The 14,457-nt window shown below is 37.9% G+C and overlaps 1 protein-coding gene across 10 annotated transcripts in view; it reads left to right on the top strand.

The window, feature by feature from the left end:
• DGKZ (diacylglycerol kinase zeta) overlaps window positions 1-14,457 on the top strand; it is a 151,836-nt gene that overhangs the window by 81,406 nt on the left and 55,973 nt on the right. For 2 of the 10 annotated variants that reach the window (XM_087720162.1, XM_087720171.1), the window contains exon 1: window positions 8,026-8,176. The exons of 7 other annotated variants lie outside the window; for them this stretch is intronic. The gene's annotated coding sequence lies outside the window, so the exon portion shown is untranslated. Of the gene's footprint in view, window positions 1-8,015; window positions 8,177-14,457 lie in introns of those variants that run through there. One more of the 10 variants, XR_015697340.1, reaches the window with a different exon arrangement.

Raw genomic sequence — 14,457 nt, forward strand, 5'->3', positions numbered from 1 at the left:
TTTTTGGGTTTCAACCACCATGTTTTCCATTTGATAAACATCCTCAACTTCTTCATCAAATTTTGCTGTTATATGCTCTAAATCTTTCTGCTTCTTCTCTATCCTCTCATATGTATTTGATAATTTCTGTATTTCTGAAAATATCTTTTGAAAGCTTAAGGTTTCTGTTTGTTTTTAATATTGTGCCATTCTCTCCAGCTAACAAACACAGCTGCTCTAGCTTGGAAGGTTAATAAAATTAAACATAAATTCACAAAAATGTTTTCACTTTTCTCTGGTTAAAGATATACTTCAAAGGGACATTTGTATACTTCCCTTCTTATCACTCTCTATAACCAAGCAGTGAGACCTTGTAGTGCCGAGCAAAAACAATCAGTGAAGAAAAAAAGTGTTCCATTTCCAATACACAAACCTTCCAGCCTCCGAGTAGTAGTGTTATTGTTGCAAATTTCTTTATTTCTTTTTGTATCTTTTTTGTATTTAAAGTTAGAAAAAAGAGTCCAATTTTTAAATGGGTTAGAAGAACACCCACAGTAATGAAAGAGGAAAATTTTAGACCATAGGTTACAGAGAATAATAAAAGAAAAAATAGAAGAAAACTTCATTTGTTTTAAAAGGCTTGCATAAATTCCATCCATGAAGATAGCATTTAAAAAGTAAGATAACCACTGTCCAAAACCATTCCAAATTTAATTCCGCCACTTGATTCTTCTGTTCTCCAATTTAAATTAATTTTAAGTTTTTTATGGGCAGTCTCTTTTTAAAACAGTAAAAGTTCCTCACTAGTTGGAAACACTTTCTCTTTCCGTATCCTTTCATTTTGGAGCCGCCCCGACTTCATCAGCCTTGGCTGGATTTTTTTGTCACCGGCTTGAAGAACTTTTCTTGCATCGATCAGGGACTTTGCAATGTCCCTGAGGTCAGCAAGACGTATTCTTCCTGTTCACCATCTCTTCGGGACGGTTTAGGTCCGATTGGACCACCCAGCGGCAAAAGTATCGGCTGCGGTCTCAGAGCATCGAGACCGCACGTCGTATAGTCGTGATGTTGGCTCCTCCTCCAAGACCATAATGAATTCTTGAAGTCTAGCATATACATAGGAAGTCAGAAAATGCTGAATTACTTTACTGCTGGAATATAATAATGGTTATTGTAATTAAACTATTGTGCAAACTGTGTTGAGCACAGTCCTTATGATCCTAGTTAAGTCAATATGCAAAAACTTGTAATTGTGATTAATTACTGCAGGTTTTTTCTGGATTATATATGAATTAACTTAAAATCTGGGGCTCATTAAATAAAACATGATCTAATAATGTTTTGACAATATGCCTATATTCCACTGGTTAAGAAGTGTATAAAGAAAAATTCAATCCTTTTCAGTATGCATTATATATATTGATTTCTTGCTTCTGTTTGTTAACAAGGATTTAAACATAATTATTTCTCAAAAATGTTAATTATAAATTCAGGAATTGATTTTATGGTAATCTATCAATTCCTTCTTTAGGTGCATAGCTTAAGGCCCCAGAGTCACATGGAGCCTGGAGAAGTCTTGGAAAGGCCCCCAAGGACTCCTAAACTCATTACAGTAATTTGTAACATGACACAAGAAAATGATTAAATGCCACATATGAGAGCAATTCTATAAACTGTTTAATTATAATGAAATCAAATTAAATTATAGTTTTTGTCTTAATCCCTCCAAGTTTTGGAGTGTGTTCCTTTAAGCACAGTGCTTAAAGAACAAGTACACCTCTTGATACTGAAAATGTTGCATATTCTACTGCTTTAGGACATTCATGTAAAGGCCTATCTCAGAGATGGCAAACCTTTTCGGCACCAAGTGCCCAAACTGGAATGCAGGTGTATTCATGTGTTTTTGGCTGGTTTTGGGGCTGTCTTTTGGGCTGTTTTCAGGCCATTTGGGGGCCATTTTCAAACCATTTTTTGTTTTCTGCCAGACTGCCAAAAGTGGCCTCAAAACGGCCTAAAACGGCCTGAAAACAGCCCGGAAAATGACCAAAAATCACCTGGTTTTTTGGCTGCTTTCATCCCATTTTCTGGCATGTGTGCCCACGAAGAGGACTCCGCCTGCCACCTCTGGCACCTGTGCCATAGGTTTGCCATCACGGGCCTATCTTATTTTATTGTGCTTTGTTTTATTGCTTTTGGCAAGTATTTTTAGGGGGAGAGGTTAGAAAAAGAGTACAACTGGCTGAAGATTCAGATGATGATTTGCAATGTTTAGCAACAAAGTACCCTGTTTCCCCAAAATAAAACCTCCCCTGATAATAAATCCAATCAGGCTTTTGAGCGCATGCGCTAAAATAAGCCCTCCCCTCAAAATAAGCCTCCCTTGAAAATATTGCAACACAGCAGCAGCCATGAGATGACCACACTTGCCACCTTCTACACCTCAAAAATAAATGAGACCTCCCTGAAAATAAGACCAAGTGCTTATTTGGGAGGTCAAAAGAAAATAAGGCCCTGTCTTATTTTCGGGGAAACACGGTATTTTTAATTAAGGTATGTAGATTGTTTTTTAGAATAATGTTATTACACATTTGATAGTCTGCAGTATAGAGTGAACATAATTTTTATATGAACTGGGAAACATTAAAAAATTGTGATTCGCTTTATTGCAATATTTGCTTTATTGCAGTCATCTGGAATAGAACCAGCAATATTCTCCGAGGTATGCCTGTGTACTAAAAATGTTATGGATATCATGAATTCAATTAGTGTTTTATGGGTTAAATGTTTTGATGGCTGGGATGCACATTCTCTTCTCTATTGTCCTTGCTACAATTTTATTTTGACTAGAAAAAAAAATTCCACTATCACTTTGAATTAGACCTTTAAAAAAAAAAAAGTCCTGTTCTTTTATTTTTACTCAGGAAACCTCTTTCTGAAATTTGCATGTTGATGAGTCAACCACAGATCTGTTTACCCAGCATAATCATCTTTCATTTGGGGAAAAGAGGGTGGAGGCACTGAAAAGGTCAAGTGAAAGCTTGCTTATGCCGTCTTTGGGAGTCACGTTGCTCACCAGGTCCACAAACCTTTTCTTCTTCCCAGATGCTCAGGGAAATCTGCATGGAAACCGTCCATTTTATAACTCTGTGAGTTGTTAGGGCTTGCTTAGAGTTAAATGTTTTGAGCTGCAGTTCCCAGAATTCCCAGCTGGCACAGCCAACACATCATGAGGACACTGAGATGAAGGAAGATGAGTTGAGATATAGTAATTTGCTTTCGCCTATCCAATTCTCTCCCCTCCCCCACCCCGTTGTTCCTCAGGACCTTAAGCAAAAGTAGTGTGAGTAACCGAATCGGTTAGAAAATTTAAGAAAATATATTTGTTTGATATATTTAAATGTCTTTAAAAACATTTCATAGCAGGTTATCTAATAATAAAAACAGGCATTTCCTGTTCCCAGGCTTCCAGTCTACAAAGACATGCTACAGATGGAAAAGGAGATAGAAAGAAAATGAAAATAACTTCCCATTTTTAATTAATTTTCATTACTGATATTTCAATTGTGATTAAAGTAGGATATATGGGGAGGCTTCATTGTCACCAGTACCCCAGGACAAGATTCTGCAGCAAGCAGAGATAATTTTCATCTAGCTGCATTTTTTTCTCACAGTGACAACAAGAAGTCTGCACAGAATTCCAATATCTTCTATTTTATTTCCTTATCTCAGAATTCGAAAACCGAATCTGAAAAATGGCTTTGTCTGAATTCGGAATGAGATAATTACAGTTCCCCAATTTTTTATGGACATCAAGAAAGGACCTGTATCCAACTAACATTTCGCTTGATGTATTTTCTTTTCACTAAACTGATTCATGTGGATCATTTTAGATTTGCTATCTTAATTAAATCTTTCCCCATATTAGCCTGCTGTATTACATTTAGAAGTCCATTTTTTTCTTTTTCTTTCTTGAAAGAAAGGTGACATGGATTGGCTACAAGAAAAGAGCATTCTTACCATTTGCCATTTGAAAAACCTCTACATCTAAGAAATGATACTAGCTGACAATATGTTTACTTACAAGAGATTTTAATTCTTATTTTGAGTGCATGCTCTTTTGTTTAATTTAGCTGTGATGGTTCTTAGGGTAGCTCTGTTGATATTATCAACAACTTTTATTATTTTATTGTTTTTAAGCTGTAATAATTGTTTATTGCTTTTAAGACCCATTGTGAACTGACCTGTAAAAGGCAGTATAAAATGATTTAAATAAATTAATAGACCATTTCCGTCTGCTGTTTCCCTGGGTTGTAGCATACTTCCTTTTTAAAACATAACTTTACTGAATTTTCAAAACTTAATAAAATATTTTGTATTAATAAAATACAAAAGAATGGGGAAAAAAGAAACATTTCTTTAAAAAACCAAGAGAAAGAAGAATTAAAGGTGTAATGGGAAAATAGATAAGAAAAAGTATATAATTTTTTTATATAGAATAGAGGAATTTAGAAATCTGTAGAATATATCTTTTTTACACTTCCTTTTTTTTAAATAAACATATTATGTTCCTGAAACTCCGTTAGCTGAAATATGGAAGATTGTTGGCAGTCTTCATTAAAGGATTTGAAAATGGCTTTTGGCTTTTTCGTGACCCGTCAAAAGCGCGGACGGCAAAAGCGCGATCGACAAAATCGCGCCTTTGACGTCATCACAGCGCGACGAAAAAGATCGAAAAATTCAAATAAAAATTAAATTAAAGCAAGCCGATTCACATAAAGGTAAGGGTTAGGGTTAGGGTTAGGGTTAGGGTTAGGTTAAGGGTTAGGGTTAGCTTTAGAGCGTTAGCGTTAGCGTTAGGGTTAGGATAAGGGTTAGCGTTACGTTTTTCGTTACTTTAACGGTTAGGTTTAGGGTTAGGTTTAGGGTTAGGTTAAGAGTTAGGGTTAGGGTTAGGTTTAGGGTTAGGTTTGGGGGGGTTAGGGGAAGGTTTTAGCTTTATTTTTACATTTTTTCGATCTTTTTCGTCGCGCTGTGATGACGTCACAGCGCGCTTTTGTCGAGCGCGATTTTGTCCTACGCGCTTTTGTGGTGGAACCTGGCTTTTTAGTACTGTAGCACCATATATCTTTAGCAGAGGTGGGTTGCTACTGGTTCGCACCGATTCAGGCAAACCAGTAGTGGTATATTGGCCTGCATCGCAGAACCGGCAGCGACCCAGGCTGGCCACGTCTCTGAACCAGTTCCCCGTTTGCCGCTGGCGTTGATGGGATGGTTTTAATCCTTTTTTAAAGTTCTGCGTATGCGCAGAACAATTTACAGGCAACTGTGTACGTGCGCAAAGCGCGTGCAAAGCAAACCAACAGTAATGTTGGAAGCAACCCACCCCTGATCTTCACCTGGTATTGTTTATTCCTGTATAATGATAACTTCTCTAGAGCTGGATCCATCTCTCTACTTAGGTTAATATGGAACATGACCGTGGTAATTGCTTGAGTGGCTAATATTTTCTACCTTTTGTATTTGGTAGGGCAGGAGGAGTTAACAGTAACAGAGTTGGAAGGGACCTTGGAGGTCATCTAGTCCAACCTATACTAGGGATTCGAACCGCTGAACTACCGACCTTTCTGATCAACAAGCTCAGCGTCTTAGCCACTGAGCCACCTAGGGTGAGAATTGACACACTGTCCAGGCTGTGATAGATTTAGTATTATTAGCTAGCTAACTAACCTAGCTAACATGGCTTTTTTTACACATAGCTTATTTATGAACACCCCCCCCCTTTTTTTCTTTTCTTAAATAGCAAGGTACATTAGTATAAATTATCCTGTGCTTAGTCTGTTAAAATGAATAGCAAAGTTGAATAAACCTTTGCTACTTTATAGCAGTCTTTTTTTTCCCAAATGAATGTCTCTGGCAATATGAAATGTTTAAAATCTGAGTAATAATTTGTCTCCAACCACTCAACTTCTGTTTGTGAGATTGTTCTGCAAAAAGGCAGTTGGAACAAATATGATTGCAGCACATACTTTAGGGTTACTCAGAATGTAATACCACGCATCTATGATAACATCCAGTGCTTCACCCCCACATTATGTAAAGATACATTCAAATGCATTCCTCCAATAGCAAGTTCGGTGCATTGGATTTGAAACTGGGAACTGAAACAGTCAGATGAATAATGTTGCCATGTGATACCCCAGATTTACACTTAATTCTTAAGAGCAGATGCAAAATTGTGCCTTTCTGAAAGCAGTATGGGGAGAGGAGGGAACATACTCAAAATCTTTTTTTAGGGAGGGGGCGAGATGCATTTTAGCATTTTCTTTCAAGTCCCTCTTGTACTTCATGCATATGTTAACAGGATATATTACTGTAATGCTATAACATGCATAGCAAATATATTTGCAGAATGAAGAATGTTTCCAATTGTTTTCTCTTAAAAGGCTTAAAAATAGGATAATTAGTAGGCTACTTCAAAATTTAGATACCACGCTACAGATTATTCATCTGATTTTCAAAAATATAAGATTGTTCAATACTGTACATAAAATATAATGCATATGTGGAGAGGTCCATGTGGGGTTTTTTTCTTATCAAAGAATACAAACATTTTGATATTTATTTAATAAAGAGGGAAGCTTTTGAGAAGAACACTGATAAAATATGGTAAAGAAGAAAGAAGCAAACAGTTGGAAAAAAGGGGAAATAAAGCTTATTTGAGAACACTTTTGTGCACATTTTACTAAATAAAACTCATATAAGATTAATTTGTGACAGTCTTTGATGTGTTTAAAGAATATGTATGTAGCCATATATTTAAAAATACAACCATACAAATATTTGAATAATGAAGCGGATGATAATTCAAGAAATCTTTTGTGACAATATGTCAGTCTTTAAGAACAATGTGGCCATTGTCAAATAAGATGAGCTGTCTCTATAGAAATCTATTACAAATTATCCTTTATCCTTTTCCCACCTAGAATATGTTTGGCACACACTGCAATCCATGTTTTCATTATTGAGAGAAATGAACCAATCTGCCCCAAATACCCTGCAAAATGAGTTGAAACATCAGAAGAGAGAAGAAAGGGGGATTATGCCCCAGGCCTTCAGGGAACGAATGCTCTTCCATGGCCTTTTGGAGTTGGATGGGTTGCTGCTGCAGTAGTTTAGACTTAGTTCACCTCTTATCGTTCATTCTGATAATAGAAAATAAAATATTAGTGCAGTGTATTTAGAACCAAGAAATAATGCATTAGGGTGTGTTGCTATTCGGGCTTGTTTTCCCCAAATAGAATAATTTATCAGCCTGCTTCATTTTCAAGATAAAGAGGCATCACTGAAAAGCTTTCCATTCCCGCCCTTCTAGCAGTTAGCCTTGCTTGCTTAGTAGCTGCTGTCATTGAGAACAGGGTCTGTTTAAATGGAAGAATTGCTCACAGAGCACAGGAAATGAAGAAGGAGGATGACCTTTTACTGAAGCAAAATCAGGTCAAGATATAGCACTATTTACATGGAGGAAAAGCGGATATTCAACACAAGAAGAATTAGCTAAGGAGGATTTCATTTCTGTCTTTACAGTTTTTTCCTCACTTCTATATATCTTGTATGCACACACACACACACACACCTTTGACTTTCCAGTATAGTCTTTCAAAATCAGGAAGATGGAAGCAGCCCAAAAGCATGGGAGCAAAATCTTACAATATGTAGTCCTGGGAATTAAGGTTTTTCGTTTGTAATATGCAATATCCTCAAAAGTTTATTAAGTTTCTGGGGGATATATGTGGCATTATTCTCTCTCCATTCCTCTATGTTTACGTTTCTGTATTAAGCAGAGGCGGACAAAATATAACTAATCTGATCTTACATTAGCATAGCTCTTGCATGTAGACTTTATTCAGCAAAGACAGTTTGCCTCAGCTTAGCCAAGATCAGTAAGCCTGCACGTCTCCGGCTTTCCATTCCCGCCCCTTCTAGCGGTAGCCTCCCTCACTAGTAGCTGTTGTAAGAGGAAGTGCTCTTGGTTGTTTTAAAAAAGAGCTGTCATGATTTGCAGCATGGGGAGGAGGCAGCTGAATAAACAGAGACCTCTCTTTCCAAACTAGGACTGAATCTCCACAGGCTGGCAGCCTGTCCTCTTCCAGTCCCCACACTCTTCACCTGCAGGATTTCTCCTTCAGCTTCGGATCAGGTCATAAAAGCTCTGCCTGTCCTTCCTTCCTTTCCCGCTTAAAATTATTTGCTAGGTTTGCCATTCAAGGGTGAGGAAGTATAAGAAGCTTCACTTCCTTCCCTGCAGGGGAACCTGGGGCAAGGGAATTTAGCTGTGATCTGAGAGCAAGGAAGAGATTATCCTTAGAGGTAAACAATGCTGGCTTAACAAAGTTTCAGGAAAGGGTGTGTTAACTACTGAAGAGTAGCACTGTGCCTTCGTGCCCATTGGTTAGAGATGTCTGCTACTTGTTGCATTTGGGAAGGAAAGAGTTTCTGTATTTTGTTTGTCTGGTTCTTTACCTGGCCTTCTGAAAAGACTTTCCAGTGCTGATGAAGCATGACAGTGAAGTGGCGTGCAGCTGGTGTCACTATTGTTGTATATAGCAAACTTGTTAAGCGTGTCACAATGTTCTAAGATGTAGGGAGACTAAAGTTAATAACCGATTACTGTGCTTGCTTTTCAAGTTATATACACTGTTTGTTTGTGCCTATATCCACATTGGAAGACCTGAGTTTATCACCAGCCAGTTCACTTTGGCTTTTTAAAATGCTTGCTGCATTTTCAGCATGCTTCACCAAACCGAAAAATACTTGTGCGGCAAAATCTAGTATGCTGACAACAGATAGGGCTCCTTATGCATCCTGATTCAGTTTTAAATCTTTGCATAATATCAGTAAGGAAGAGAATGCTCTTTGGCTCAGCAACAGTTTTTCAGGATATAGTCTAATTTAACTTTGGTAATACATGTTAGCAAAACTGGCTTGTATCTTTTTTTAAAATTTGTACTGTCAACTTGCTGACCGAGGATTGCAACTGGCATTTCTTTCCTGCAAGCTCTCTAGGTTCTGTGGGGAGAATTCTAAGAACCCTCAAAAACATATTTTCTTCTGTCATATCAAATTCCACACATCAGAAAGATTAGACAGAGAAGACATTTTCACTGTGACATGAGGTATATATTCCTAAGGCAGAAACCAGAAGTACAGACGTGTTTAATATTTAAACTTCAGGTTAAATTCTCTGTGCGCCTGCTTGAGATTGTTGCCATGATTTCTAGACAGCTTGCCTCCTCTTTTTAACCTGTCTTACATTTTTCAAGTTCCACTTTAGATACAGTATCTGAAAAATATTTCACTCTTTCCAAAGTTACACTAAGGAGAGGTTGGCTTTGTGGCAAAACTTGGAAACCTGGATACCAGTAAGATAGCTCAGAATTGTCTTGGATAGCTGATACACATGTTTAAATAATAGGTTCTGGCAAGCTACATGTCCTGCTGTTAACTATTCTTTGATCATGAAGTTTTGTCATGAATTTTTCTCCATGCCATGGATCAAGCAACTTTTTTCCATGACCCAGCAAACTCAAAATTACAGTGAATTTGAAGATGATTAAAGCTTACCGCATGGGTGTGGCACTTCAGCATGTAGAATCACTTAAATGGCTTCTATAACCATAATCATGTGCCCAGCCTCTAGAATATCTGTGTTTGGTCTGTATTTTGTCCCAACAAGACCATTCACGCTTTAAATTTAAAGGTTTTCTAAAGAACAAAATGAAATGTCCCAATGATAGACCAAAATTTGATTCAACCTGAAAGTTTTAATCCTCACAATGATACATTGGTACCTGACTCTTACAACTTATTCAAGCCTCAGAATAATTAGTGTTAGTGCTAACAGTGACAGCATTTCATAATTAAGCTAAGGTTACTTTATTAGAGCACCTAGATATAAAATGAAATTCTATCTATGTTATTTTTAGTAATCTAGTTAAATTTGAGAGGAATCTCAAACTGAAAAATACAGAACATTATGGCATTTTTGTAATCTCAGGAAAAAATACTTTATGAATCAGATGGAAGATCATTTATGCTGGCTTAATATTAACACGATGATCAAGATCCGTAGGATATTATGCTGCTGCATTTTCAAAGACTTTTTAAATTCCATCAAAATGAGGGCTGTACAATGCTCTTCTAAGAGCAGATGTTGCAACAGAGAAAGCATAGATATTTGTAATAGCCAGGGATGGAAAACAGTACCAGATAATGGTAATTGCAAAAACTCAGATGACTACTTAAATGGCAAAAAGAATATTGCCATCTAGTCTTGGTATAGATTTTTGCAGCCCAGATCTGGTAGTTGTAAGCAGGGTAATGTTACTGATGGGCAGTAGGAAAGCTGATAGGGAATTTTGGTTCTGTTTCTCAAAGGAACACAATTCCTTTCGAAGTCAGATCAGCCCCAACTTTCTGACTTTTCAGAAGAGTTGGGAAACCCGGGTTTGTGCCTAAGCCCGGGGACATGGGTGTGTAACAGAGCCCATCTCCTAGTTATGCTAATGGTTGTCTTTATGGATGTGCTCCCTGTTCATAGGAATTCTCCTTTATTATTGCTATTTGTTTCATGCTGCTATTGAACACTATGTCAGAGATTTGCATTTTTAGCCATGCATCTTCCACTCTACGCAGTATAGCTGAATTGATCAGTTCTTACAGTGCTGTGGGCTTATTTGGCAGAGGGACAGTATAAATATCATTGTTTAAAATACGTCACTGGATACGTTTAAAGCATGTTTTGCCAACTGTAAATAGTTACCAATGAGATATTTGAATGTGCATGAATGTGAAGAATGTTTCTGTTCTGCCAAATGATATGTGTCCAAGTTAAGACTTTGTGCTAGTCTAATATAATATTCAAGGTATATCAATAAGGAATGAAATGGCAGTTACTCCATACTTTCCATTTTGTTTTGACAGTTGAATCTGATCATCAGTGAGTCCCACAATGCTCTAGCTATGCCAGTATTAAAGTGTATTAATATTCTGTGGTTATAGATCAGTGTCAGTAAAATTCTTAGACTGAACAAATTATGATTATTGAGCAAGAAGCAAAGAATTATATTAAGAATTGTTTCCCAGACTTTGAGAGATTATGTGATGACTTCGGCATTCAGAGCACACAGAGATTGTATATGGAAATGCAAAAAGCTTAGAAGTTGTATTACGTAGAGAGGGATTTTTCACCAGCAGTATATAGAGCCGAGGTGGCGCAGTGGGTAGAGTGCAGTACTGCAGGCCACTTCAGCTGACTGTTATCTGCAGTTCAGCGGTTCTAATCTCACCGGCTCAAGGTTGACTCAGTCTTCCATCCTTCCGAGGTGGGTGAAATGAGGACCCAGACTGTGGGGGCGATATGCTGACTCTGTAAACCGCTTAGAGAGGGCTGAAAGCCCTCTGAAGCGGTATATATGTCTAACTGCTATTGTTATATTGCTAAATTATGAGTGACTTTGTAGCTAGAGCAGTAAAGCAGTCAGTATACTGACCTTCCAATATATACCTTATCAAGAATTGCACTGTAGAAGTTCTTGCAGAAGGTACTCATGAATTTCTGGTCAGCGAATTAATGTGAACTAAAGTACAACACACCTTCCTTTTCTTGTTTTCCCCACAGCAACAATCCTGTGAGATTGGTTGGCCTGAGAGAGTGACTGGCCGAAATCACTCAGCTACTTTTCAGAAGTAGTTTGGCATTGCATTCGTCCTAGGGCCAAGAGACAGTCGCTGGTTCAAGATCACCCAGCTAGGTTTATGACTAAACTGGGACTAGAATTCAGAGTCTGGCTGTTTTTAGTGTGGTGCCTTAACCAGTGCACCAAAGTGGGCCTCATACTAAGTAAGTGTCAGACTGGCCCCAGCTTTGCTCCTAGGAAAGAACAACCCTTGACTCCATAGATGTCAGAGAAAAGGTACTTCTACTAAGGAACTGGGTGCCGCACAAGCGAGGCGAGCTCAGAGAAAAATCTGTGCAAAAATCATATATTGAAAGCAATCCCCAAATCCCTCCCCTCTTTGGGAGCAGTCCAGTCATGCCACGTTCCAATATTTTGGGAACCAAGGACCCCTGGTACAGTTGTAAACTCCTTTCACAGGATTTTAAAGGCAAGAAGATGGCTCAGTTTGGCACTGCAGTTCCTGTTAGCGTCCATACTGCCTCAATTCCCACAGCATTCCTTCACACCTCAAGCTCTCTTCCCCTCAAATGCCCCCTCCTCCTTGGTTATGGTACTTGCTAGTGAGCTTCAAAAAAGCTGAAGATCAAGAGTGAGAGATAGGAGAGCGGAGGAAGGGAGGGAGGGAGAGAGATTGAAATTGAGATTTGTTTAAACTGTCAAGTGCAAGCTACCAGAACCAAATTTATGGAGTTCAAGCTAATTATTAAATTCTGCCCATAATATAGGAATCTGCTTGCATTCCTTTGGGAACAGATAGGTAAAGTTCCATAGAGCCTAGGATAGGTCAATCCTGGATGTCTTTGTAGCTGTGCTTGCCAGTGATCTCAAAGTTTGTAGGTGATCTCCACTTTATTCCTCCTCACTGCTGGGTTTGGCACTTCCCAACTATTGTGAGATTAAGAAAATAAAATGCTGTCCATCAGTAGGCTTCTATTTATTTATTTTTAATCCCACCTTTGTTTTTCATACACAACTCAGGGTATACTCCTTGCTCCTATTTTCCCCACAACAACCCTGGGAGGTGAGTTGGGCTGTCACTTACTGTTTTTTGTTCTAAAGTGGAACTAGAACTGACAATCTCTTGATTTTTAGGGCTACCCCTTAACTACTACACCAGATTGACTCTTCTTTCGATACCTTGGGTAATATGACCAGATTTGGTCTACAAAAATAGAGATAACTACTAGGTACAGAAAGTTGGACTTCCAGAATTTCTGATCAAGAGGGAAAGTCCTAGTGATAGAAAGTGCTGCTTCTGCTGACGATCATGGTCATATTCATACTCTTAGCCTCTCAAAAATTCCTATGGATCTCATGGAATACATTTTGAATACCTGCAGAAAGCTCTTAAGCTTTTGCAGTTGCCTGTTGCTTGTCTGCATTTTTACAGTCCCAATCAGGTTATGTGCCTTTAAAAGCTAGTTTTACAATTCTGCTTTTCAAGATTTTCTGTTATAGGTAGTGCTGAACTGAAGATCACAAGTGAGCCCAAAATTCATGTTGCTAAGTGAAACATTGGTTAACTGAGTTTTTGCCCCATTTTATCACTTTTCTTGCTATAGTTGTTAAGTGAATCATTGCATTTGTTAAGTTAGTAACATGGTTGTTAAGTGAATCTGGATTCCCCATTGACTTTGCTTGTCAGAAGATCGCAAAAGGGGATTGGGCACTTGCACATGTCATAAGTATGAGTCAGTTGCCAAGTGTCTGAATTTTGATCGTGTAACCATGGGGATGCTACAACAGTTGTAAGTGTTAAAAAACGGTCATAAGTCACTTTTTCCAGTGCTGTTATAACTAAATGACCAGTTGTAAGTCAAAGACTACCTGTATTTCTGTGGAATTTTCTGTTATTTCTACCATCTTGTTACAGTACCACAAACTGTACCATGCTGTACCATTTCCATCCCAACATGCCTAGCTACTTGCACTAGCCTCACCTTAACAAATTTCAGTATTGATTGAATGTAAGTCTGTGTTAACATAGACCTGGAAGAGTAACATTGGTTTGCCTCTTCTAACAGCATCTAATCAGTTGTTATCCCTAATTGCAGAGATTGGGACTAGATAGTTTCTTCTGTTTTAAAGGATAATTAAGTCCTCTTCTGAATATCTACTTCTCAGATGAACAAATTCTTTGCCCTGTTGTCAATAAACCTATTTTTCATCTCATCCATTCAAATACTTAGGTTACAGTTGCCACCTTAGTTTTACTAACTCTCTTGAACTCTGGCTAAGGGTATAGTTAGAAGTGGTATCTTTGGTACCCTCTGAGTGTGGCTTGTTGGCTTGCAGATGTTTCATTTTCCAATTAGGTAACATTGTCAGTATGAGTGAGTGTGAGGCTTGCTTCTCACTAATGTAGAGTAGCTTGATCTACGTGTGTGTGTGTGTTTGTGTGTTTGTGGGCACGCTACCAAACAAAGCAATTAAAAGTAGCTGTCATTCTTTTTTATTTTCTAATAAAGTTTATGGAACACATTTAGGTGGTAGGAACATTATTGGAAATAAAGATTATGCTGTAGCCAGTGTTTGTTTGGTAAAATAACAGGTGCTCATCTTTTAAAAATAAAATATTTTTTTTTAATCAAAAAGAGCCAAATGGAGCAGACCGCCAGTAAATCACCATGGATGTGTTTACTGGCACTGTTTGGTATTCTATCAGTGGTATAGAATTATTTCTTAGGTTTTTTTTTCATAGTTGCTCTACTGGGATCAATTTCTCTCAGCTGAAAGGTAG

This window comes from Thamnophis sirtalis, unplaced genomic scaffold (assembly GCF_051295495.1).
Source record: "Thamnophis sirtalis isolate CommonGarterSnake01/CBP01778 unplaced genomic scaffold, rThaSir2_p1.2 scaffold_1, whole genome shotgun sequence".
In the NCBI taxonomy this organism is placed as follows: Eukaryota; Metazoa; Chordata; class Lepidosauria; order Squamata; family Natricidae; genus Thamnophis; species Thamnophis sirtalis.